A 26,141-nucleotide genomic window follows, 5' to 3' on the forward strand; every position below is an offset into this window, starting at 1 on the left:
CCAGGCGACATCAAGAACAGACATTATCTAGACTAAAAGTGATCGAATTAAGAAAGGCATGAAAAACTAATCGTCAGATGAAAGTAGATCCACTAAATTCCAATAAAAAAAAACTAATATTGGAAGAATTACGAAAAAATAAAAGGAAGGTTTTAAAGTAAGAAGTTTCAAGTTGTGCTATGAACATGAAGACTTGGTTATTTATGCAGTATAGGGAGTTAAGTAATTAAATGGGAGAATTCTTAAAATGCAAATCATAAGTTTTAAACGTTTGCATGTAAAGCTACTATCCGACAGTCACACGTATAGATAACTTGCTTAATGTAGTTGTACCAACCGTGTGACACACGTTGGTACATGGCTCCCCCTCTAAAAATGACATACTGAACATGTTAAATAGGTGCCCTGAATCTGGAGAGGTAATAGTAACAACTCCGCCGATGAGCAGCAGTGAGTGGCTGTAGAAGTCGTTGGTTGGGGTGTGAGCAAGTGGTGGATGATGGTTGGCTGTGTTGCCGCTCCGGCTCGTCACGGGGTAGGCGAGTGTGTCCTACGGCATTCATAGGCGTGTGTGTCCTACGGCATTCATAGGCGAGTGTGTCCTACGGCATTCATAGGCGTGTCCTACGGCATTAATAGGCCTACGGCGTTCATAGGCGTGTATGTCCTACGGCATTCATAGGCGTGTCCTACGGCATTCATAGGCGTGTCCTACGGCATTCATAGGCGAGTGTGTCCTACGGCATTCATAGGCGAGTGTGTCCTACGGCATTCATAGGCGTGTCCTACGGCATTCATAGGCCTACGGCGTTCATAGGCGTGTATGTCCTACGGCATTCATAGGCGTGTCCTACGGCATTCACGTCAGCTTCGGTTGAAGTTGAATAGATGTCCTCTTCGTCACGAGTGGAGGCGTAGATGGTTTGAAAGTCATGAAGTGGGTTCACGTCACGAGGAGAGCCGTCTGCGGCAGGTTGCAGGCGAGTGATACTGGTCATTTTTAGAGGGGGAGCCATGTACCAACCGTGTGTCACACGGTTGGTACATAGTCTACAAAAGTAATTACTCACGAGGAAACTGACCTCTGCTTTTTAAATGAATAGAATATGCACAAAAAGTTCTTAATCGAATACTTTCATATGAAAAATTTCGTAGACCAAGATGTTCAAGTTTCCTCAGTTGATAGGGCACGCGCAAGAATACCTAAAGTAATTTAACTCATATGAATCTTTTACACATACCATTTTGATTACTATATTTACTCTAAGATTTATAAAACTACAACCCATTACCCACCAATAAAGCTTTTATCAATATGGTTACTTATCAGGAGTCCCTTATATAACTTATAAACTCTAAACCCTCAAACTGAGAATTGCATTAAGGTTAGGTTAGTGTTACATATGAAACCCAATTCTAATGGCTTTGAATAAAAAGCCTGCATAAAGACAAAATTCGTTTTAAGTGCTTTAAGAGCTCAAGAGGAAATTAAATATACTTCGGACATTCTGGTTATTGGAAATACGATGAAACTGTACAGTAGTGCGGGACATTATCAAAATTCAATACCAAGCAGCCAAATTCAGATGAAATTTAACCCTAATGGAGCACTAAAGACATTTTCCCTAATGAAGATTTTAATCTAATTCCGACATTTTACTAAAGTAACAGTAGAAATCCTTGTTTATATCAATTTGAACCAATTTTAATTAATTGACAATGACAAGAATAATCTCCCCAGAGGTAAAATATTCCTGAAATATAATGGCAGTTCCAAAAAAATTATTAATGGCCTTGGGATTTAATTCTTTAAGAGATGATAACGCAAGTTTCAGGAAAATACTAAGGGATTCATTGCAAATTAAAGCCTAAAATTAATAAGATTCATCCACAGGAACTCAGGTTTCTTCACAGCAGTTTTAGTGTTTCAATGTAGTGTCGATGTTATTTGCAATTTCACTTGAAGCGAAATTAATTTCTGCAGAACTTCGTGAGTAGACCAGCAATCTAGGAATTATCTTCTTGCTATGACAGACTTTAATCCTGTAATAGAAAAACTTTAATTAATTATATTCTCATACGGATGGATAATTTAATGCACAGGAAAATAGTCACATCAAAATATTTACGGCACACAAGGACTGACCACACCCAGTAATTTGTATGGTGTGGCAAGAACATTTTCCAGTTTCCACGCTACACAAAATGCGCTTAAAATAAGAGTAAAGTTTTCAACTACAGAATTACTCCAATAACCCTAATAAACCTTAAACATTCCCAGTTCAGCTCCACTGAATAACATCCTGCTTTGTTAAACTGTCCAACTTAATGTTGTATAGTTAAACTGCTGTCTAAAATCTAACCAAAAATTTTACAAATCTACAGAATATCAACCAGACATTAAAACTAAATTACCCATATCTAAATCCACTGATGAACGTCTGCTTTAAATGGATAGACCACTGAATATAAAACATTTAATAACCCACAGCCTTAACCTACTTAATATCCTATAAGAATCAGAGTGGAAAGCCAAATAGATTATATCCTGGTTAGGAGTTGACAAAAGGATGAGTTTAGTGATTTTGGGGGTAGCATGTGTTAGACTGGTAGTGTTTTACTTTACGAGGTACAAAACCCAAGAAAAATATCTAAAACTAAGGTTTGGAACAAAGCAGAAAAGGGTGACCAATTCAGGTTTGTCAGACTGGAAAGGTTGAAGAGATTGGACAGGTTGGAGTGGAAAATATCTGGGTGTATGTAAGAAATGTGTAAGTAAGAATAATTAGTAGGAAAAAACAGCAGATATGGTGTGTGAATTAAGAGATGGCGGTAGAACAAAGGTGCAAGTCAAAAGAAAATTAAAGTATTTAAGGATTGGAAGGTAAAACATCCAAGAGTGGAGAGGATCGATACAGAGAAGATTTTATGAGGAAAGATGGTATAACTATTGGAAGAGCAATAGAACAAATGAAAGGCTAGGAACATGGAAAAAAGGATATCTAAGATTTCGAACTTGAGAAAGGCAAAGGCAGGATTTGGGGCAACTGGGTGTTAAGGATAGAGATGGAAATAAATCGCATAAGGATGAAGACTAAGGGGAGATGGATACTGTTCTGAACTATTGAATACTGAAGGGGAGCTGGGAGAAGCATAAAGGGTAGAGAGCCAATGATGGCATAAGGTGAAGAATGGGTGTTAGATTTATCAAGAGCAATACAGGAAGAGGAAACATTAACGAACGACAGTGTCATTTATATTTAAGCAGAAAGCTGATGTCATGGAATGCGGTAACTACACGGGAATTCAAATAAGAGCGTGGTTTGAAATATTTGTAGATACTAGATGAGATTGTAAGGATTGGGCAACAGCAGTATGGATTCATGAGGAAGAGTGACTGGATGCCATCTTTGTAGTATGGCAGCTACAGGATAAAGGGGGGCTAGAGGCAAACTAGGAGCTCTTCGGTATTTTTTTTTTTAGATCTAGAAGGCTTATGTTAGAACACCAAGAGGTGATGTTTTGGTGCTTGAGGAACAGTTATATCTCAGAAGTTTGTTAGCAAAGTCTCAGAAGTTTGATAGAATGGTAGAATATGTATAAAAACACACTGGCTAGAAAACAGCTGTTGGGTTAAAAGTTTTTAGTTTAATTTCAAAGATCCGCAGTAAGCCCCTTTACATTTGTGGTGGTCATGAATGTATTGAGAAGACCAGAAATTAAGGGTGAATTGCTATATGCAGATTTGGAGATCATCAATGAAAATTGGAAAGCTACAAAGATGGGTTGTAGAGTGGCAAGAAACTTTAGAGTGAAGCGTTTTGAAAGGTAATGTAGATAAGACTAAAGCAATGCCATGCAGTAAGAAAGGTACGGTCAGAATAGTTATGCATTCATGTAGAGGCTGTTATAACAGCTGAATAAGATATACATTAGGTCAAGTGGGAGGATGTGAGGCTGTAGTAGAGTAGATAATAGGGGGAGCAGAGTGAAGTAGGAGTGGTATGTGATAAAATGACAATCAAGCTAAAAGTCGAGATCTTTAGCACAATCAGGCCAATGTTTATGTATGGATCAGAAACTGTCCCTAAAACTAAAAGAGGAAGCAAAGCTTGAGAACAGATATGCTTGGGTGGAATATGGGAGTTCCTTGGGAGGAACCCATTATAGGGAGAACTACTGCAGAGGCAAAATCTAGATTGTAACATTGACTGCCCAGACCTTATTTCCGGACGGGGGCTCTCAGTCATAGTTTAGAAGACAGACTGGTGTGGTCAGGGGCTTGCAAGATTCTCAGCCCAAAGAGAATGTTCTTGCTGTGGGTCTTGCTCAGCCCCGAACAAGCCTTATAATAATTGCTTATGGGAAGCTGGTATCCATGTGCTCCCAAGAATCAGTTTGCAAACTAAGACATGAATAGTAGCGGCAGGGAGGAGTTGAGAGCTCCGATCCACTACAGTTGGCGAAAAACCGGGCCTCATAGAGGAGCCAGAAGGAAGCCAGTTGACTGAACCCCTCCCCAATGACAGCTGCATAAGGAGGGTAAAAAGTCAGATAGCAGTGAAATTAAATAGAAGAGCGAGGAGTGGAAATTTTTTTATGAACACTGGGTTCAAAAACCCCAGTATTAAGACAACCAGATGGCAAGTCTTGAGAGCAATAACCCCGAGAAGGTCTAGACTAGCTCAGCCCAAGAGCATACTAGGGTTCCCAACCATGGTTGAGCACTTGTCTAAAACTATCAGAATAGGTGAAAGATATGGAGTGGTTTAGTGCAAGACTTTAATTAAAGGCAGTGCAGAGTTCGCAACAGACAACCGACACCTTAATGTAGGGATAACTGTGAGAAAGAAGAAAGTCAATAACCCTTCTGATGGCTCTAGATAATTCTCTTCACACCAACAAAACTTTCTACAACATATTACTTTGCAACTATGTTCATTTTTTTTTTCTAAATCAAATCTTTAAGGAGTCGTTTGATGGTAGGTAAACTATCCTAAATCTAAAACTATCTTGAGGTAGTAGAAAAAAAATAGCTCGACACAATGACTTTATCCAGAAAACTTTATGCAGGCCTGACAAAAACTGTCTGGTAGAGTCAGATTTAGAATGCACAAATCTCTCAATATCTCTATAAATTAGAACCTAACCAATTTGGATAGCCTAACCAGTCCTACCCCATTCCCAGCGGCCAAAATCTTGGCTCACACCACCCACACCACTTCAAAAACTAATTACATTTAATTTGTTCACTTTAGTAAAAAGGTTTAGAGCAAATTTCTACATAACTTGAAGTTTTCAGAATTACATGAACACTATTCATCACAATTACCTTGGGTAAAAAGTATCTTACCTTCTATGAAGATCAACTTTTAGCGTGATTTAAGATGATGCCGTTAGATGTCAGAAGAAAGTGCTTCAAGTTCCAAATTAAAATATCACCTGAAACAAAATAAAATTTCCATCAGCACAAAAAATTAAGCTACTCAAAATATTTGATTAATTGTTGGCACATTGTATCATAGGATACAAGCATTGAAAAAGAAAACGGCATTATCATTCAATCTCTTAAAATCTCTATCCTATGTAGCCTACAGTCTGCATAATGGTGGCTATTGAACTGAATTTCCATTAAATTGAACTTTATAGTGCTGTATACAAAATCTACATTTTATCGTACATATATATTTAATCATTCTTTCCAACATCTAAATTTAATATATTACTTTTAATATTTATCATTTTATTGAGATAACTCAAGCCAATTATGTTCAGGAAGCCAGTAAATTAAAATTTCTAAAATTAGTTTGTCATTCAGCTAAAATCGCATCTTTAATAACGTTTTAAATTCGGAGGTGAAAGTGATTATTTCCTCCTTTCATTGAAGTGTTGGGAAAAAGCTAATATTTTATTTCTTTGACAAATATTCTAGTTCTGGCCATTGTTATGGTACAGTTCAAATTTGAATTACCTTCGGTCATCAAATAGTAAAAATATATCGCACGAAATGCAAAGGTTAACAGATCTGCGTTAATGCAAGAGTTCTTACCCATTGAGATATCAGAAAACTTCCCTCCACAAGGAACTCAAAACAAAGGTTATAAACCGTGCTCTTCATTATCGCCGGTCTACTTAGCCATTCTAATAACGCTTTTACTATAAGGATCTTTAACAAGTGGAAACAGCTCTACAGAACCTACAAGATTAGTCTGTCGTATACATTCTTGGGTATTTAGCGCATCAGCTTATTCCGCGTTAACTTATACAGTATACATTACCGACAGGTCTTCAACTTCTTGAATGCCCTGATATCTTGTCCTCCTGATGTCTAGTGGAGGTTGATATATAGCTTTGGGGACATTTTGAATCTTAAGAACGTACAGTAGGGGTATACTATAATATTCTCTAAGTATATTACACGAGAAGCCAAGTAAATATCTGCACCATAATACCTACATATTTTGTTAAAACTGAGATTTAATTAGTTTTAAATTTACTCATATCTGATCAGTCCTAACTGGTTGAAGTTCCTTATGCATGATACACAAAATGTAGAGGTTATAAAATGCTCTCAAAAATAACTAGTCCAACAAGGTTAACACTTACGACACTGATTCGGGTATTACATCTCAGGGTAGAAATTACTTATCAATAGAGCTGCACTAAGGAGTAAAACTAGAATCACTCCTATATTGGCGATGACCCACCAATCTATGACAACTTACTGTAATAAATTAGCTAAACATCAAAACCACCAACTAACAAGTAACATTCTTTCATGTTATTGGAGCAGACACTCATAAGTTTGCTGCCAGACTATATGCAGCCTGATTACATAAGGTTTTCAAGATTGTAGTTGAAGACTTGCAATTCTACGATAGTGTGAATTTGACTAGGAATTGGACTATACCATGCATGGGAAAAGAGTTTCCTTTAAAATCTCCAAAATATTACCCAAAACATAGCTAACGTACCACAGGAAATTTAAAAGTTCTGAATTGAGTTTGTAGACCACCAAAGGCTTTCCTTTTCGAATGAAATGTTTATTCCATCCCAAATTTTATTGTTTTGTAAGTTCCTTATACTTTTGAATTTTTTAAATTCAAACCATTCTTAACTACCCAATGATTATTGATCTTTATCTAATTTCATTCTTATAATCACTGACCATAGTAGTTCTGGCTAATTTTTTTTTTAATGGCCGGATGCCTTTCTGCTGCCAACCCCCCCCCCCCCCCATTTACCTGGGCTTGGGACCGGCAACAAGTTAAAGAGAAAGATCAATAATCATTGGGTAGTTAAGAAAGGTTTGAATCTAAAAAGTAAATTCAAAAGTACAAGGAACTTACAAATTATTAAGCTTTAATCTGAATATTTTCATTGTTATTTAGAAGTAAAAACTAAGATACAATTCTGGTTTAAAGACTAAGGGTGAAATCTGCATTTGAGAATATTCAAACCTAAAATTTGATCAAACGAGGAAAGTTTATAACTAATTTCAGTATTACAGGAAAGTGTACCAATGGCTTCACACATTTCAAAGACAGAACAATGCGTATCAGTTTCAGTTATGGTATGTGAAAAGACTTCTCCAATCATTCGTTTACGAAAAGTTTCCAAGGTCAACATAAAATACCAATACAAGAATTTTAAGACTATTCTAGTTAAGAAACTGATACCAATAATATTGTTCACTATAGTTATAATAAGAATCTTAGGTTATCGGGGACAAGCATGGAAATTTGGTTTACTGTGAGGTGCCATGGAAAGAAATTTTCAGTTTATGGAAATTGAAATTTACTCAAAAAAATTTACGATGTATTGGTACACGTCATCTTTGCCAATCATTTCACAACTAAACCTGAATATGAAATAGCAAAGTAGAGGATAAATCCATTTAACATAAGACACATGAGGGACAAACATAGGCTATCTGAACCAAGAACAAATAGTAAATTTGGTGAAAGGGCTTTTAGCTACTGTGCGCCTAGACATTATAATAAACTGCCAACTGAAATGAAGGTCCTAAAGGGAGAAATTGAATTTAAGAAGAAACTAAAGACATTTTTCACAAGATCATATGATTTGGAAGATGCTACAATCAAAATTGTACAAGTTATAATGAAAATGTTTCGTTAGATGATTGATATGGACCCGCCCGAGTAGTAGTTCACTCGACTTCAGTGGAGGGTTGGATTTAAACCCAAAACAAGTAATCAAGTAATTTCAATCTTCCTACATCGGCAATTCATAGCAAAACAGTTTCCATTCGATAAAGTAATCTATGGGTAAATATATCGAGATATCAGATCTATTACAATAGTAAATATTAGTTTTGATGGGTAAGCTTCCTAAATATGCGTAAAGTGCTATAACTACAGCGGTTCTAAGATGTGCCATAGATTATCAGTATTTAATTCTTACAGATCAGTCTCGAATGCCCTTTTCAAAATTGCTAAAATGTAATTACTAATAAAAATATAAGCATAACCAGACCAGTATGCATACAGAGCTCTATGCTCTGTTGTAAATGGTTTGCTAGAACAAATATGGTATCTATATTAAATCTTAGTGCTGCTTTGAATAGTTTTGCATTAACTGCTACGTAATGATTTAGTGTCGTTTGGTATATTAGAGCTTGGATAAAGCCGAGTACCTCAAACATTAGACAAATTGTACGAACTGGTAAGACCATCAGAACAGCCCTTAATGTTAAGAAAATATCTAACCCTGTGTAATCTGTTGATCAGCCACCCGAAGATCGGCAGATGGAATTGACTGAACGCCATGGGAATGAAGATTTAAAACTGGACAAGTGATTAGTAATTAATGAATTATAAAGTCTTTCCGCAGAATAGAATTTGCAAGAACGAATACTGAGTATGAAAGTGGAACAGCTGTTAAAAAATTTAATGATAAAAATACTAAAATCTTTGAAACTTTAGTAGCCTCCTTCAGTATCTCCAAACATTTAGATACTGGTGAAGGCTAAGTAGTTTACAAGTTCCAATGAATGATTATTTTTCAAATAAATTGTTAAAGGTAAAGGTGCCTGGTTTCAGTTCGTAAAGGCGAGAATTGAATACAAGCTACTCTTACTAACGTTTAAGATACTGAGCCAAAATGAACCAAAATATCTAAAAGAATGCCTGAAGAAAACTAGAACTAGAAACAAATGTTAACATAAGACACATGAGTGACAAACATAGGCTATCTGAACCAAGAACAAATAGTAAATTTGGTGAAAGGGTTTTTAGCTACTGTGCGCCTAGACATTATAATCTGCCAACTGAAATGAAGGACCTAAAGGGAGCAATTGAATTTAAGAAGAAGCTAGACATTACTTTTCACAAGATATGATTTGTTAGATGTTACAATCAAAAAATTGTATTATAAGTTATAATGAAAATGTTTCGTTAAATGATTGATATGGACCCTCCCGAGTAGTAGTTCACTACTTCAGTGGAGGGTTTGATTTAAACCCAAAACAAGTAAACAAGTTTAATCAGAATAGATGCTCACCAGAACAGTCTGGGAAGCCTCCCCAGTAAACAGCTTAAACTCACGGTTCCGGGCCAGGATCGATCTGCTGTCATGCGAATGTTGGGCGAACATTTTACCACTGTTCTCGTAGCTGGTTTTTAGTAATTTCTAGAAAAACATTGTTCACCATAGAATGAAAAATTATCTTACTATTTTTGGAAGTAAATAAGTATGCTGTTATAATGAAGGTTCCAGCTCGCAGCCAGGCTTTAAAAACAATCTGGCCCATATTTGGTGCCACGTGGTTCATTAAAGATAAACCTGCCAAAGCTGCATGTGGTATTGGGGAAGGTACTCAAATCACAAATTAATTATAGTAAAACCAATCCGTCGTGGCCGCTGAGACGATATCTGACCCACTGTATAGCATACTCGTGTCAAAATGATTTAACCACTTTAAGGAAACATGAACACAGTACTTGGACACGATCCATTCAAAGTGTGAAACTGATGAGGCGTAAGCGTAGCCCTTTTATGACAGATCCTTCCTTTTTGACTAATCTCACAGGATTAACCAGAGGTGGCATGATTAACAAGTTAAATCCAGTCTCTCTCTCTCTCTCTCTCTCTCTCTCTCTCTCTCTCTCTCTCTCTCTCTCTCTCTCTCTCTCTCTCTCTCTCCTGTTAGTCTTGCCGAGCTATATCTATTTCATAAGGTAAGGTTTCCATTTCTATAATGATAATTGAAACTTTTTTGAAATTATAATCCCAGCCTATTTTCCAGTTTTATGATATTGCCGTAATAAGACTGGGTAGCTACAAAGATGGGTTGTAGAGTGGCAAGAGACTTTGGAGAGAAGTGGCTTGAAAGGTAATGTAGACAAGACTAAAGCAATGTCATGCAGTAAGAAAGGTACGGACAGAATAGTTAAGCATTCATGTAGAGGCTGTTATAAAACAGCTGAAACATTTCAGATACTTAAGAAATACATTAGGTCAGGAGGTAGGATGTGAGGCTGTAGTTGAGTAGATAATAGGGGGAGTGGAGTGAAGTAGGAGTGGTATATGATAAAATGCCAATCAAGCTAAAAGTCGAGATCTTTAGCACAATCAGACCAGTGTTTATATATGGATCAGAAACGGTCCCTAAAACTAAAAGAGGAAGCAAAGCTTGAGAACATATAAGCTTGGGTGGAATATGGGAGTGAGGGGGCCTTGAGAGGAACCCGTTATAGGGAGAAGAACTACTGTGGAGAGGCAGAGAATTTAGATTGTAACACTCAGACTGACCGGACAGACTGGTGTGGTCAGGCAAGATTCTCAGCCCAAAGAGAATGTTCTTGCTGTGGGTCTTGCTCAGCCCCGAGCAAGCCTTGTAATAATTGCTTATGGGAAGCTAGTATCAATGTGCTCCCAAGAATCAGTTTGCAAACTAAGACATGAATAGTAGCGGCAGGGAGGAGTCAAGAGGTCTAATCCACTGCAGTAAATACTTAAATGAAAAATCTATGGCCATACTCATTAATCACCACATATTTAAGAATTGATTACTGCAACTCACTGTTCTATGGCTTACCAAATTATCAGCTGAAGAAAATTCAGAGAGTACAAAACAGAGCCGCTAGATTAATAAAAGGACTACACAATAGGGAAAGAATTATCCCTGCACTAATTAAATTACACTGGCTACCGGTAAAAGCGAGAATTGAATACAAGCTACTCTTACTAACGTTTAAGATACTGAACCAAAATATCTCAAAGAATGCCTGAATAAACTAGAACTAGAAATAAGTGTTAACACAAGACACATGAGTGACAAACATAGGCTATCTGAACCAAGAACAAATAGTAAATTTGGTGAAAGGGCTTTTAGCTACTGTGCGCCTAGACACTATGATAAACTGCCAACTGAAATGAAGGACCTAAAGGGAGCAATTGAATTTAAGAAGAAACTAAAGACATTACTTTTCACAAGATCATATGATTTGGAAGATGCTACAATCAAAGAATTGTATAAGTTATAATGAAAATGTTTCGTTAGATGATTAATATGGACCCGCCAGAGAAGTAGTTCACTCGACTTCAGTGGAGGGTTGGATTTAAACCCAAAACAAGTAAGTAGTAACAAGTTGGCGAAAAACCGGGCCCCATAGGGAAGCTAGAAGGAAGGCAGTTGACTAAACCCGTCTTCCCACTTACAGCTGCATAAGGAGGGAAAAGTCAGATAGCAGTGAAACTAAATAGAAGAGTGAGGAGTGAAACTTTTTTAGGAGAGGTTTGACAGCACTGGGTTCAAAATCCCAAGTATTAAGATAACCAGATGGCAAGTCTTGAGAGCAATAACCCCGAGGAGGTCTAGACTAGCTCAGCCCAAGAGCATACTAGGGTTCCCAACCAGGGTTGAGCACTTGTCTAAAACTATCAGAATAGGTGAAAGATATGGAGTGGTTTAGTGCAAAAGAAAGCCTTTAATTAAAGGCAGTGCAGAGTTCGCAACAGACAACCAACCCCTTAACGTAGGGATAACTGTGGGAAAGAAGAAAGTCATTAACCCTTCTGATTGCTCGAGATAATTCTCTTCACACCAACAAAACTTTCTACAATAAATTACTTGGAAACTATTTGTTCATATTTTTTTTCTAAATCTTTAAGGAGTCGTTTGATGGTAGGAAAACTATCCGAAATCTAAAACTATCTTGAGGTAGGATCAAAATACAGCTCGACAAAATGACATTTCCTCCTGAAAACAACTTTATGCCCGACAAAAACTCTAGTAAAGTCAGATCTAGAATACACAAATCTCTCAATATCTCTATAAATTAGACCCTAACCAATTTGGATAGCCTAACCAGTCCTACCCCATTCATAGCGGGAAAAATCTTGGCTCACACCAAACACACCACTTCAAAAACTAATTAAATTTAATTTGCTCTCTATAGTCAAAAGGTTTATAGCAAATTTCTGGATAACTCCAAGTTTTCAGAATTACATGTACACAATTCATCACAATTACCTTGGGTAAAAAGTATCTCTTACCTTCTATGAAGACCAACTTTTAGCGTGATTTAAGATGATGCCGTTAGATGTTAGAAGAAAGTGCTTCAAGTTCCAAATCAAAACATCACCTGAAACAAAATTAAATTTCCATCAGCACAAAATTAAGCTACTCAAAATATTTCATTAATTGTTGGCACATTGTATCATAGGATACATGCATTGAAAAAGAAACCAGCATTATCATTCAACCTCATAAAATCTCTTATATCCTATGTAGCCTACAGTCTGCATAAGGGTGTCTATTGAACTGAATTTCCACTAAATTGAACTTTATAGTACTGTATACAAAATCTACATTCTATCGTACATATATATGGAACGAATCCTTCCTGCCAACATCTAAATTGAATATATTACTCTTAATATTTATCATTTTATTGACATAACTCAAGCCAAATTTGGGGGTGAAATCTGAACATTATTTCCTCCTTTCATAGAAGTGTTGGGAAAAAGCTAACATTTTATTTCTTTGACAAATATTTTAGTTCTGAGCAATGTTTACCCTATAGTTCAAATTTGAATTACCTTCGGTCATCAAATAGTAAAAATGTATCGCACGAAATGCAAAGGTTAACTGATCAGCATTAATGCAAGAGTTCTTACCCACTGAGATCACTGAAAAGTTCCCTCCACATGGAACTAAGAAAGTGTTCTTCATTATCGACGGTTTACTTAGCCATTCTAATAATGCTTTTACTATAAGGATCTTTAACAAGCAGATACAGCTCTACAGAACCTACAAGATTAGTTTGTCGTATACATTCTTGGGTATTTAGCGCATCAGATTATTCCGCGTTAACTTTTATACATACCGATAGGTCTTCAACTTCTTGAATGCCCTAATATCTTGTCCTCCTGATGTCTAGTGGAGCTTAATATATAGCTTTGGAGACATTTTGAATCTTTAGAACCTACAGTGGAGGTATACTATTATATTCTCTAAGTATATTACACAAGAAGCCAAGTGGATATTTGCACCATAATACCTACATATTGTTAAAACTTAAAGAGATTTAATATCAGTAAATTTACTCATATCTGACTAAGAGGTTGAAGTTCCTTATGCATGTTACACAAAATGTAGAGAGTGGTAATATATGTTCAATGTAGTTTTACATTTATGCTCTCATGTACGTTGTGTTTCTCTGCTTGCATTTACCAGCTTATTATGTTGCTATGTGTGTGTGAAGAACGGAGTGGCCGCTTTCCAAAGAGTTGTGGATCAGATCCTTGCAAAAGAAAAGGCAGAAGGAGCATTTGCTTATGTGGACAATGTGACTATGTGGAGAGACTGAAGAGGAGCATGACAAAAACCTAAATCATTTCTTGAAAGTGGCGAGGGATTACCACCTCTCATTTAATCATGACAAGTGTGATTTCAGACAGTCTATATACCTTCTGGGATACTCTATAAAGGACTGATCCAGAACGACTGCAGCCTCTCTTGAGTCTACCCCTTCCCAAGGATACTGCCTCTCTTCGGAGAATGTTGGGGTTGCTTGCTCATTACTCACGATGGATACCCAACTTCTCTGAGAAAGACCGGCCTCTTTCACACTCCACGAGATTCCCATTGTCTTTTGAAGCTTCTGACTTTTGAGAAATTGAAGAATGAAATTGCAAAGTCCGTGGTGCAAGCCATTGATCCTACATCCCCTTTCACAGTCGAAACAGATGCCTCAGACCATGCCATTGCCGCTACTCTCACTCAGAATGGACGTCCTGTAGCATTCTTCTCTCGCACTCTCTGACAGTGAACAAAGGCATTCTTCAGTAGAGAAAGAAGCTTATGCCATAGTTGAGGCCCTCAGAAAGTGGAAGCATTACCTAATTGGTCATCACTAAGCTGATTACTGACCAGCGAAGTGTAACATTCACGTTCGACACAAGATCTTCAAGAAAAATCAAGAACGACAAGATAACCAGGTGGCGCATTGAACTGTCATGCTACCATTACGATATAGTGTATCGTCCAGGTATGGAAAATATTCCTGCAGATGCTCTCGCGCGTGTCTGTGGTGCTGTAGCTACAGACAAACTCAAACAACTGCATGAAAGTCTATGTCATCCTGGAGTGTCAAGGATGGTGCATTTCATCCGAGTTCGGAACCTGGCTTATTCTGTTGAGGATGTAAAGAAGGTTACTGCTTCTTGTCCAATCTGCTCTACTGTCAAACCTCAGTTCTATAAGCCTGATTATGGCCATCTGGTGAAAGCTACTCAGCCATAAGAGATTGAACTTGGATTTTAAGGGGCCCCTTCCGTCACAGTCGAAAAACATACTTGCTCAGTCATTGACGAATTCTCACTGTTACCTTTTGCGTTCCCTTGTTCAGACATGAATGCTGGTGCTATCATCGGGTGTTTGGTACAACTGTTTGCACTATTCGGAATGCCAGCATACGTACACTCAGACAGGGGAGCCTCTTTCATGTCAGAAGAACTAAAGAAATTCTTACTAGAGAAAGGAGTGGCTACCAGTCGCACTACGCCCTACAACCCAAGGGGCAATGGCCAGGTGGAGAGGTACAATGGAATCATATGGAAAAACATTCAGTTAGCTCTCAGAACAAGGAATCTTTATGTCTCGAAATGGGAAGTTGTCCTCCCAGATGCACTTCACTATCCGTTCCTGGCTATGTACGTCAACTAATTGTACACCACACGAGCGTTTCCTAAAGCATCCTCGGAAGTCCACGTCAGGTCGTACGTTGCCTACCTGGCTCATCACCAAGACGGCAAGTACGGCACAGCAAGAATGACCCTCTAGTAGATGAAGTAGAAATAGTAGAAGCTAATCCTGAATATGCTCATGTCAAGTTTCCTGATGGTAGAGAGTCCACTGTGTCTTTGAGGCATCTAGTACCTTTAAGTGGTGATGATAGCAGCAGCATGAAGGCCACCAGACCTTCCCTGCAGCAATCTCTACTGTCTCTAGGTATATCAGAGTCTGAGGTGCGCCGTCCAGATGCTAGAGCAAGCTCGGAACCTGCTCTTTAAGAAGTCACTCATGACGTTACACCAGGGGAAAGTGCTGTTCAAGAGCTTCCTGCTGCGTCTTGTCAAGGCACTACACCTGTACCACTCCGGAGGTCCGAAAGGACCCGGCGAGCTCCTAAGTATTTTGATGATTATGCTGCTTGAATTTCATAGGTGGGGAGAATGTGGTAATATATGCTCTCATGTACGTTGTCTTTCTCTGCTTGCATTTACCAGCTTATTATGTTGCTATTTGTGTGTCTTCGCGCATATTATTGCTTGTGGATGTCCCAGTGTTGTCTGGCCCTTACTTTGATGTATTTGTTTGTTACTGTGCATGTCAAGTAGTGCGTGTTGTAATAGTGGCTGTTTCTATTGTTTCAGGAGGTGACTCCAGTTTTTGTGTGCAATAAAACCTATAACCTATGACAGGTTTTTCATCTTTTACAACAGAAGTTATAAAATGCTCTAAAAAAATAACTAGACCAACAAGATTAACCCTTACGACACAGATTCGGGTATTGCATCTCAGGGTAGAAATAACTTATCAATAGAGCTGCACTAAGGAGTAAAACTAGAATCACTATGTTCGCTATGACCCACCAATCTAGGACAACTTACTGTAATAAATTTGCTAAACATCAAAACCACCAACTAACAAGTATTGGAGCAGACACTCATTTAAGTTTGCTGCCAGACTATATGCAGCCTGATTATATAAAAAGGTTACAAGATTGTAGTTGAAGACTCCCAATTCAACGATAGTGTGAATTTGACTTAGAATTGGACAATACCATGCATGGGAAAAAGTTTTTTTCCTTTAAAATCTCCAAAATATTACCCAAAACATCGCTAACGTACCACAGGAAATTCAAAAGTTCGGAATAGAGTTTATAGACCACAAAAGGCTTTCCTTTTAGAATAAAATGTTTATTCCATCACAAATCTTAGTTTTGTAAATTCTTTTTACTTTTGAACTTTTTAAATTCAAACCATTCTTAACTACCCAATGATTATTGATCTATTTAATTTCAATCTTATACTCACTGACCATAGTTGTTCAGGCTATTTTTTGTTTAATGGCCGGATGGCTCTCCTGCCGCCAACCCTCCCCATTTGCCCGGGCTTGGGGTTTGAATTTAAAAAGTAAATTCAAAAGTACAAGGAATTTACAAATTATTATTGATCTTTAATCTGAATATTTTAATTTTAATTTAGAAGTAAAAACTCTTGAAGATACAATTCTGGTTTAAAGACTAAGGGTGAAATCTGTATGTGAGACTATTCAAACTTAAAATTTAATGAAACTAGGAAAGTTTATAACTAATTTCAGTATTACAGGAAAGTGTACCAATGGCTTCACACATTTCAAAGACAGAACAATGCGTATCAGTTTCAGTTATGAAATGTGAATAGACTTCTCCAATCATTCGTTTACGAAAATTTCCAAGGTCAACATAAAATACCAATACAAGAATTTTAAGACATTTTTTAGTTAAGAAACTGATACCAATAATATTATTCACGCTATATTAATAAGAATCTTAGGTTATCGGGGACAAGCATGGAAATTTGGTTTACCGAGAGGTGCCATGGAAAAATAATTTTAAGTTTATGGAAATTGCAATTTAGTCAAAAAATTTACGATGTATTGGTACAAGTTATCTTTGCCGATTATTTCACAACTAAACCTGAATATGAAATAGCAAAGTAGAGGATAAATCCATTTAACATAAGACACATGAGGGACAAACACAGGCTATCTGAACCTAGAACAAATAGTAAATTTGGTGAAAGGGCTTTTAGCTACTGTGCACCTAGACATTATAATAAACTGCCAACTGAAATGAAGGACCTAAAGGGAGCAACTGAATTCAAGAAGAAACTAAAGACATTACTTTTCACAAGATCATATGATTTGGAAGATGCTACAATCAAAGAATTGTATAAGTTGTAATGAAAATGTTTCGTTAGATGATTGATATGGACCCGCCCGAGTAGTAGTTCACTCGACTTCAGTGGAGGGTTGGATTTAAACCCAAAACAAGTAAACAAGTAATTTCAATCTTCCTACATCGGCAATTCATAGCAAAACAGTTTCCATCCGATAAAGTAATCTATGGGTAAATATCGAGATTTCAGATCTATTACAATACTAAATATTAGTTTTGATGGGTAAGCTTCCTAAATATGCGTAAAGTGCTATAATAACCGGGTTCTAAGAAGTGCTATAGATTATCAGGAATTTAATTCTTACAGACCAGTCTCGAATGCCCTTTTCAAAATTGCTAAAATGCAATTACTAATAAATTTATAAATATATAAGCATAACCAGACCAGTCTGCATACAGCTCTATGCTCTGTTGTAAGTGGTTTGCTAGAACAAATGTGGTGTCTATTCGATCTTAGTGCTGCTTTTGATAGTTTTGCATTAACTGCTACGTAATGATTTACAGTAGTTTGGTATATTAGATAAAGCTTGGATAAAGCAGAGTACCTCAAACATTACTTTGTTGACAAATTTTACGAATTGGTAAGACCATCAGAACAGCCCTTAATGTTAAGAAAATATCTAACCCTTTATAACCTGTTGATCAGCTACCCGAAGATCGGGAGATGGAATTGACTGAACGCCATGGGAATGAAGATTTAAAACTGGACGAGTGATAAGTAATTCATGAATTATCCAGTCTTTCCACAGCATAGATTTTGCAAGAACGAATACAGAGTATGAAAGTGGATCAGCTGTTTAAAAAATTAATGATAAACATACAAACATCTTTAAAACTTTAGTAGCCGTCTTCAGTATCTCCAAATATTTAGATACTGGTGAAGGCTAAGTAGCCCACAAGTTCCAAAGAATGATTATTTTTCAAATAAATTGTTAAAGGTAAAGGTGCCTGGTTTTAGTTCGTAAAGGCGAGAATTTAATACAAGCTACTCTTACTAACGTTTAAGATACTGAACCAAAATATCTAAAAGAATGCCTAAACAAACTAGAACTAGAAACAAATTTTAACATAAGACACACGAGTGACAAACATAGGCTATCTGAACCAAGAACAAATAGTAAATTTGGTGAAAGGGTTTTTAGCTACTGTGCGCCTAGACATTATAATAAACTGCCAACTGAAATGAAGGACCTAAAGGGAGCAATTGAATTTAAGAAGAAACTAAAGACATTACTTTTCACAAGATCATATGATATGGAAGATGCTACAATCAAAGAATTGTACAAGTTATAATGAAAATGTTTCGTTAGATGATTGATATGGACCCGCCCGAGTAGTAGTTCCCTCGACTTCAGTGGAGGGTTGGATTTAAACCAAAAACAAGTAAGTTTCATCAGAATAGATGCTCACCAGAACAGTCTGGGACGCCCAAACCCGCCCCACTGGGGCAGGGTTGCCAAATGTGACGAACTAAAACCCGCCAGACAAGCCTTCAAAACTTGCATTTTCAGCCCAGAAACCGCTAGATTTTTCAAATGTCATGAAAATGCAGGGAAATTTAATTTTAATAATATAATTTGACTTGTTTTTACTTCGAAATTGTGCATATATATCCAGAGATCCTTTCGTATCCTTAAATTTAATCTATTCTTGTAAAGAAAACAAAAATAGATAATCGTCATCCTCTACTAAAGTTGAAAATGCAGTGACTGGAGAGGTCGAGTTTGAAGAACCTGAATATGATACACTATATGCAGCCATCGTGCCTATTTTTTCTAAGACGGTTTTAGGAATATATGTATGGCAGTTTTTCTCCAACCTTTTAAGGCCATTCCTAATAGCAAGAACTGAATTCACTGATTTCAGACTCAATCTATTTCTCAAATTGTTTTTAATAATGTGTTGGCTAAATAGTCTCTCAACCTCGGCATTCGAGTGTGGTAATAAGATGCCAATTGCTATTTCATGCAATTCCTGAAATGGATTACAATCTGATGCATCTCGGTAGTTTCCTACTTCGATCCAAAACTTTGCTGTTGATTTCTTTTCTTGCCACTGCACTATTAAGTTGCGCCACGGATTTTCCACTTTTTCAATGTTTTGATAATCACAGCCAAATATCTCTGCAATTTCAGTAATAGGATCTGACTTTATTTAAACACTCATGAACAGAAAAAAAAAAGATATTTTCCGTAATGCCTCAAAGTTATCTGGAAGTCTATTTCTTAATTCGCTGCATAACTTTACCACAAATGATATGCAACGCATTTCGGTCGTTAATGGATTAACTCTGGCTGTGGGGATCGTTACTTTCTTGCTTAATGAAATGATTAGATTCGACAGGTCAAGCAGAAGTTTCATTGGATCTGTTTTCACCTTGAAATTTTTTCATTGTCCGTTGAGTTTCTTGCAAAATGGGACGCATGAACAGGAGGTATAATTTAACAGGATCGCTGTACATATCAAACAATGATTCAGCAGTGTAAAATTTTTCCGAAGACCTTGTAATTTCAAAATGAAGCTTTAACTCGTGTTACCGCTGGTTCAATGGAAAGCCATCTCGTATCACATACTCTTGGTATTTGAAGAGGCTGTTTACCGTCATTAATTGTAGCAAACAGCTGTTTGTACATCAGCTGTCTTTCAGACGAATGCCCAAACCAGTTGTATGTCTCTTACAAGAAAATCAAGATTTCTCGGCAGTGTTTCTGCTACTGAATGTGAGATACAGCTAACTGAATAGAGTGGCAAACACACCTTATGAATAATTTAGGCAGGCCAAATTCCCTTTTCAACAATTCGCATACACCATTATTCAAACCAGTATTCACACTTGCATTGTCAACCCCAACGCCAAGTAGTTTCTTTGGGTTAAGATCAACATCTTCGAGAAGTTTCTTGATAGCACATACAATACTCGCTGCTGTTCCAGATTCAATTTCAACAAGACCCAAGTGTGTTGATATTTTCTGCAACTTTTGGCTGAAATACCTAATAACTCCAAGTAATTTGACAACGCTTATGTCTGTAGATTCGTCAATTATTAAACTATATTTAGCATCACCAATATCTTCTCTCGAGCACTGGTTAAAATGAGGTCCTAACACATTCACTAGCATTTCTTTACACTTCGTTCTGTGCATTTTTACATGTGGTGCTTGTTTACTGTCACGGAAAGCCTTCCTACTAACTTCAACATGGTCGGTAGTTAAAAATGCCGTGTGTTCTGCAATAAATAATGCTAATTTTCCTTCAGCCTCGTTAGTTGCATATTTCAGGGAATGGTCTATATTTGTGAATTTTATTTTTGACTGTCGTGCACTTGAAAACGGCTGAGCTGCTCTTACATGTTTAGTAGTGCGAGCATGGCTACGTAAGTCACTCAGTTTGGCAGCCATTTCAGTTTAAGCTGTTTACGGGGGAGGCCACCAGTGACTGTGGTGGCCTCCCCAGTAAACAGCTTAAACTCACGGCAGTGTTGCCGTTTTGTCAAGAAGGAAATCCCACAAATGGGACTCAAAAATCCCACAGATTCCCACGAATAATTTTCAGGCTCCCACAAAATATCCCATGAACAATTTTTTTTTCAAATTTACTGTAAATTCGATTTCCCTTGAATACATCATTCAGTAATAGGAAATCTATGTGCTCTGTATTTTCAAAAGATGTATAACTAAGATAAGTTTTTGAATTTCCTGCTGGCCAACAAAGGCTGTAGAGTGACAATTACAATAATCCTTGGATAAAAAATATTCCTTAGAAATTGAGACAATGAGTATTAACATGTGCACAAAGAAAAGCAATAATCAATAATAGCTTGAAAGCCTAAACACAACAAATTGACATTAATATTCCTTTTCGTCCTCATCTGCTAAAGCCAGCAAATCACTGTTACATTCCTAGTATTCAATTACATCCTTAGCAAATTTTTTACCATATCAATAGGTGGCTCATAAGTTATTCAAGTTTCATTTTGGAGCTTTAGCCCATGCCTTATTAACAAAATTGCCTCAACGCTCCATACAACTAGGCGGTTCCTCAACTTACTGTGTAGGCCTACTACGTTCATTTGAAAAAATATCCTCTCGACCGAGGCATTAGAGAATGGCAGTGAAAGAAGTGCTAAGGCCAAGAATGAAATATTAAGAAATCGTTTCTGGCCTGTTGAATTTATCTTTTCGTTAACTAATACCCAGAATGAAAAAAAAAAAAAAACATCTTTCATGCAATCATGAGGCCATTCTTCGAAGCATAAAGCATTCATTCTCAACTTGGTCCATATCATTAAAAGTTGACTTTGGAGCTAATGAAGATATGTTATCTTTGCTCTGAGAGGTAGCATGTTCAGGGAGTAGTTTTCCCAACATTAATAAGTACAATATTTTCAGGAAGTCGCCTTTGTATTTCTATAATAAACTCTTCCACAAAAGTTCTGCATTGTTCTTTAACATACGTAATTTGAGTTTCTTTAAGAGTACATTTTAATGCAGCTGTTCTAAACTCAAATCCAAAATTAATAACAGACACCGGCATCATATAATCTAAAAATTTTAGCCCAGTAAGTTGTTCAACTGGACACTTTGCAAGATGAGTAAGCTCTACAATTATTTGCATTATATTTCTATAAAAGACCTAAAGGGAGTAATTGAATTTAAGAAGAAACTAAAGACATTACTTTCACAAGACCATATGATTTGGAAGATGCTACAATCAAAGAATTGTATGTTATGAAAATGTCACTTTAGATTGATATGGACCCGCCCGAGTAGTAGTTCACTCGACTTCAGTGGAGGGTTGGATTTAATCCCAAAACAAGTAAACAAGTACTACACGAAATGTCTAGGGAATTACATATACTGCATTAGCGCTGATTAGGCCATTCGCATACGTTGGCCAGCCGCGCTTAATTCACAAAAAGGCGAGGAAATGGTATGCCAAAGGAATCGTCTGCACTCCCTACCTATTTTCCAAGCTATACAAGCAAATTATATGGATTACGGTACATGTGTATAGAAATAAAGCGAAACCGATCCAAAGAATATGACGTATTCAATGAGTTTTCCTAACAATACTGACAAGACTTTCAAAGAACCAAACTTCAGACAAAGTTGGCAAAAACTTAAAAAATTACTAATACCAATACCCATTGGATTGAGCAAATTAAAGGGTGGATTTCATAAGAACTCAAAAGAAAATTTTAGTTCTTAAATACCTTCATTTTTTTTCCGGATCAAACTAAAGAAAAATATTTAAAACTACCAGTGATGAACAAGTGAATGGTTAACTAACGGGAATTTAAGGATTTTGTAGCAGGAGGTTCAAGCAATCCTAACAGGACATTAAAAAAAATAGGGTAACATACGTAAGCAAGTATGGTTGATAACTTCGTCTTTACATATATATGAACAGAGCGCTAACCAAAGTGAAAGGTATTTAAAACCTTGAACATTTTGCCCTAAACTGTCCTTAACTTGAAGTCCAAACTATATAAACACCACTACGATGTTTACTTCTATTTTTTATAGATCAACTTGGATCACTCATAACCTCCTGCAATTATTGTGGCTTGGAAGAAACCAGCATGACCATTTTGAATATGCAAATATCTTGAGATTTTCTCAAGTCTAAAAGCAATAAAAACTTTCAAAATTGCAGTAAAAAGAATTCACCTTTAATAGTAGCTGCCACAAAGCTAATAAAACAGGAAATTTACTGATGTCCAAAGCCTGGAATCCACAATGAGCCTCAACCTTAAATCACTGCAACTTATATAAGCGGAAAGCTAATGCCCTCATGATGCCATAGAGCCTGAGCACCAACCATTCAATTTAAACATACTTCATGCAGGCTCTTCTGTTCACCCATTATTACCTTCGCTATGATTCTGAAAACCCTTAACTACCATCTAGATTACATCACGATTTCTAAACTTTGCTCTCAACCGTGTCAAAATGGCATGGGAAAATTTACAAAGACAAATAGTGGCCTTTAAATGATTATTCCATTATCATTAACGTTAGTTTTGCTCAAGTATATGAAAATTCCTATATTTTATGTCAAGCATTCATAAAATTTGAAAGGTTCGCTTTATTAGCCAAAAATGAATGGCCTTCAACATCAAATTATAAAAGGAATATGGATATCTGAAGTTAAATTCACATTACCACAATGTTGGTTAAACGCTTTACCATATTTCTCACCTATCACATTCGTATAACAAATCTAAGGAACACCATAAAATTCTTTGTGTTTAGGCTACGCTGCCTCAGAAACAGATGTACTGTACTCTACAGCCCAATAAAAGTATTGAACTTCCACAAGAGAAATTATTCCCTCTTAAGCTAACTTTTCGAAAAGATTCCCAAATATTTCCATATTTCTTTACCTGTGCGAAAACCACGTCAAAAATTTGATAACCCACCAGCTAATGACACTAACCAATCATTTATAGTAAAACACAAAATCTTACCTTCATATCACAAAGGGATCCGATGCGCACCAATTCTCACCAAAGACTAAACTGAGAACATTGGTACAGATTTTCGATTTCAGTTTTTCTCTTTTCAAATGACGTCACTTTACTAGTTTTCAGCCAATCACAAGAGTCCGAGTGACTCTGTTCTAACAAAATTCGAACTAAGACTCCCGATTGGCTAAAGGAAAACAAAGTATCTTGAGTAGTTATATGTCCACCAGTCATTAACTGTTATAGATCATTACGCAATTATGCCTGATTTCATTTAATATTTTATCGAAGTAGAGATTACCATTATCAAAGTGACGGGAATAAAATTAATTCAGAGAGAGAGAGAGAGAGAGAGAGAGAGAGAGAGAGAGAGAGAGAGAGAGAGATTTAATTCAAGTTTATTGTGCTCAATATCATACATATATACAATATAAATGAATACATATATAGCAGAACACAAATGGCGCAACCCCTAACAGGCTTTCATCGGAAAGTTTGCCTTAATCAATATTATTCCATTTACCTAAAGTACCTAAAGACAAATAATAATAATAATAATAATAATATGGCAAGTTAAGAAGCAGAGAGAGAGAGAGAGAGAGAGAGAGAGAGAGAGAGAGAGAGAGAGAGAGAGAGAGAGAGAGAGAGAGAGAGAGAGAGAGATAATTCTATCATTCCCATTTAGAATAAAAGTAAAACAGAAACCTTATAGAAATTCCGAGTATTATTTTGATAATCAAATGTGTGTAATCTATCTCTTTTACTTCATTCAGATCTCTAAAGGAACTCAAACCAAACTAAATGAAAATTTCAACACTTGCCTGGATCACTTTGCAAGCAACACAAGTAAGAGTGGGTGAAATTTTCCAAAATTTCTGTTAAAAACTTGAATGAACAAACTTGGAAAATTCCTTTACAAAATACCCAATCAATAATCTCTACGGAATGCTTTACAACTAACTACACACAATTACTGATGACACCGAATTTCAGCAATGCCCACAAATTATTATTATTATTACTAGCTAAGCTACAACCCTATTTGGAACGGTAGGATGCTATAAGGCCAAGGGCTCCAACAAGCAAATATAGCCCAGTGAGGAAAGGCAATGAGAAGTAATGAACAATTAAAACAAAATGTTTTAAAAACATTCACAACATTAAAACAGATATTTCATATATAAACTATAAAAGGACTTATGTCAGCCAGTTCCACATGAGTACTTTCAATTAAATAGGGTGTAATTTCTTTATAACCTTCATAATTTCATTTAGTTTGAGATGGACCAAATTTCATAAACAACCAAAACATGATCATGTAATTATGACAGGTATCTATTCACTATCAATATCCTTGATATATTTTCAACGGGAAGATTGAAAAAGAAAAAGTAAAAAAAATAAAATGTGAAAATGACACTTAAAGTTTATGAACTCAGACATATAAACATTAAGAGTATGGAATACAGCTCTCAAGTAGTTTTCAATACGTAATGAAATTATTATTACTGATTAAACTCGATTTTAGCATCAAATTAATAACAATCAATTTACAATAGTTTTCAAGTCTTGCACTCAGAACAGAATTAAGAAAAAATCAAGTGCATGTATTATACACAGTACTAAAATTTTATGCATAATAAACAATAACACGCAAACACAAAGGTAAAAATCAAACAATATCACTAACAGTTATAATGATAGTAATAAAAACAAAGTTTGTTGTATAAACTCGGCATCTGATTGAAGACATCAGTGGATTGACCAGAGTCAATGAACACGAATTTTCTTAATCATGATTCAAAGACAATATAAAAACTTTATTTCCATATACTCTACTGATCATAACTGTTGACCTTGTTAAAACTTGCCCTGTTTACTGTAAATAGGCGCCAACAGTCTTCTGTTGGAACTAGGAAAGAACATGTTTCCAGGGGAAACAATATTGATATTACTCATAAAACTATTACAGAGTTTTTCTAGAAATATGAACACCAATGAGTTGGTAATGTAACTCATTTATTGACGTAATTATAATAATCTATTAAAAGAAAAAAAAAAGCGGGAAATAGCGCATCACCAGGTAAATTCAATTCTAAGGAACTGAACGCTACGAGCAGAATAATTCAAGATCTCGTGACACATTCATCAGCAAATAAACCTTATAGGGTTATACATGATCCATGGGAAATTGATGAATGATT

The 26,141-nt window shown here is 36.3% G+C and overlaps 2 long non-coding RNA genes across 2 annotated transcripts in view; one reads left to right on the forward strand and one right to left on the reverse strand.

Moving 5' to 3' along the window:
* LOC137629156 (uncharacterized) overlaps positions 1 to 26,141 on the forward strand; it is a 1,187,366-nt gene that overhangs the window by 1,120,580 nt on the left and 40,645 nt on the right. The window lies entirely within an intron of this gene.
* On the reverse strand, positions 1,047 to 24,054 carry LOC137629155 (uncharacterized). Its single transcript, XR_011041461.1, has 3 exons — positions 23,941 to 24,054; positions 12,497 to 12,608; positions 1,047 to 2,043 (listed from the first exon to the last, which is right to left on the reverse strand). It is a non-coding gene; the product is annotated as an uncharacterized lncRNA (long non-coding RNA).

This window comes from Palaemon carinicauda, chromosome 37 (assembly GCF_036898095.1).
Source record: "Palaemon carinicauda isolate YSFRI2023 chromosome 37, ASM3689809v2, whole genome shotgun sequence".
NCBI classification, from domain to species: Eukaryota; Metazoa; Arthropoda; class Malacostraca; order Decapoda; family Palaemonidae; genus Palaemon; species Palaemon carinicauda.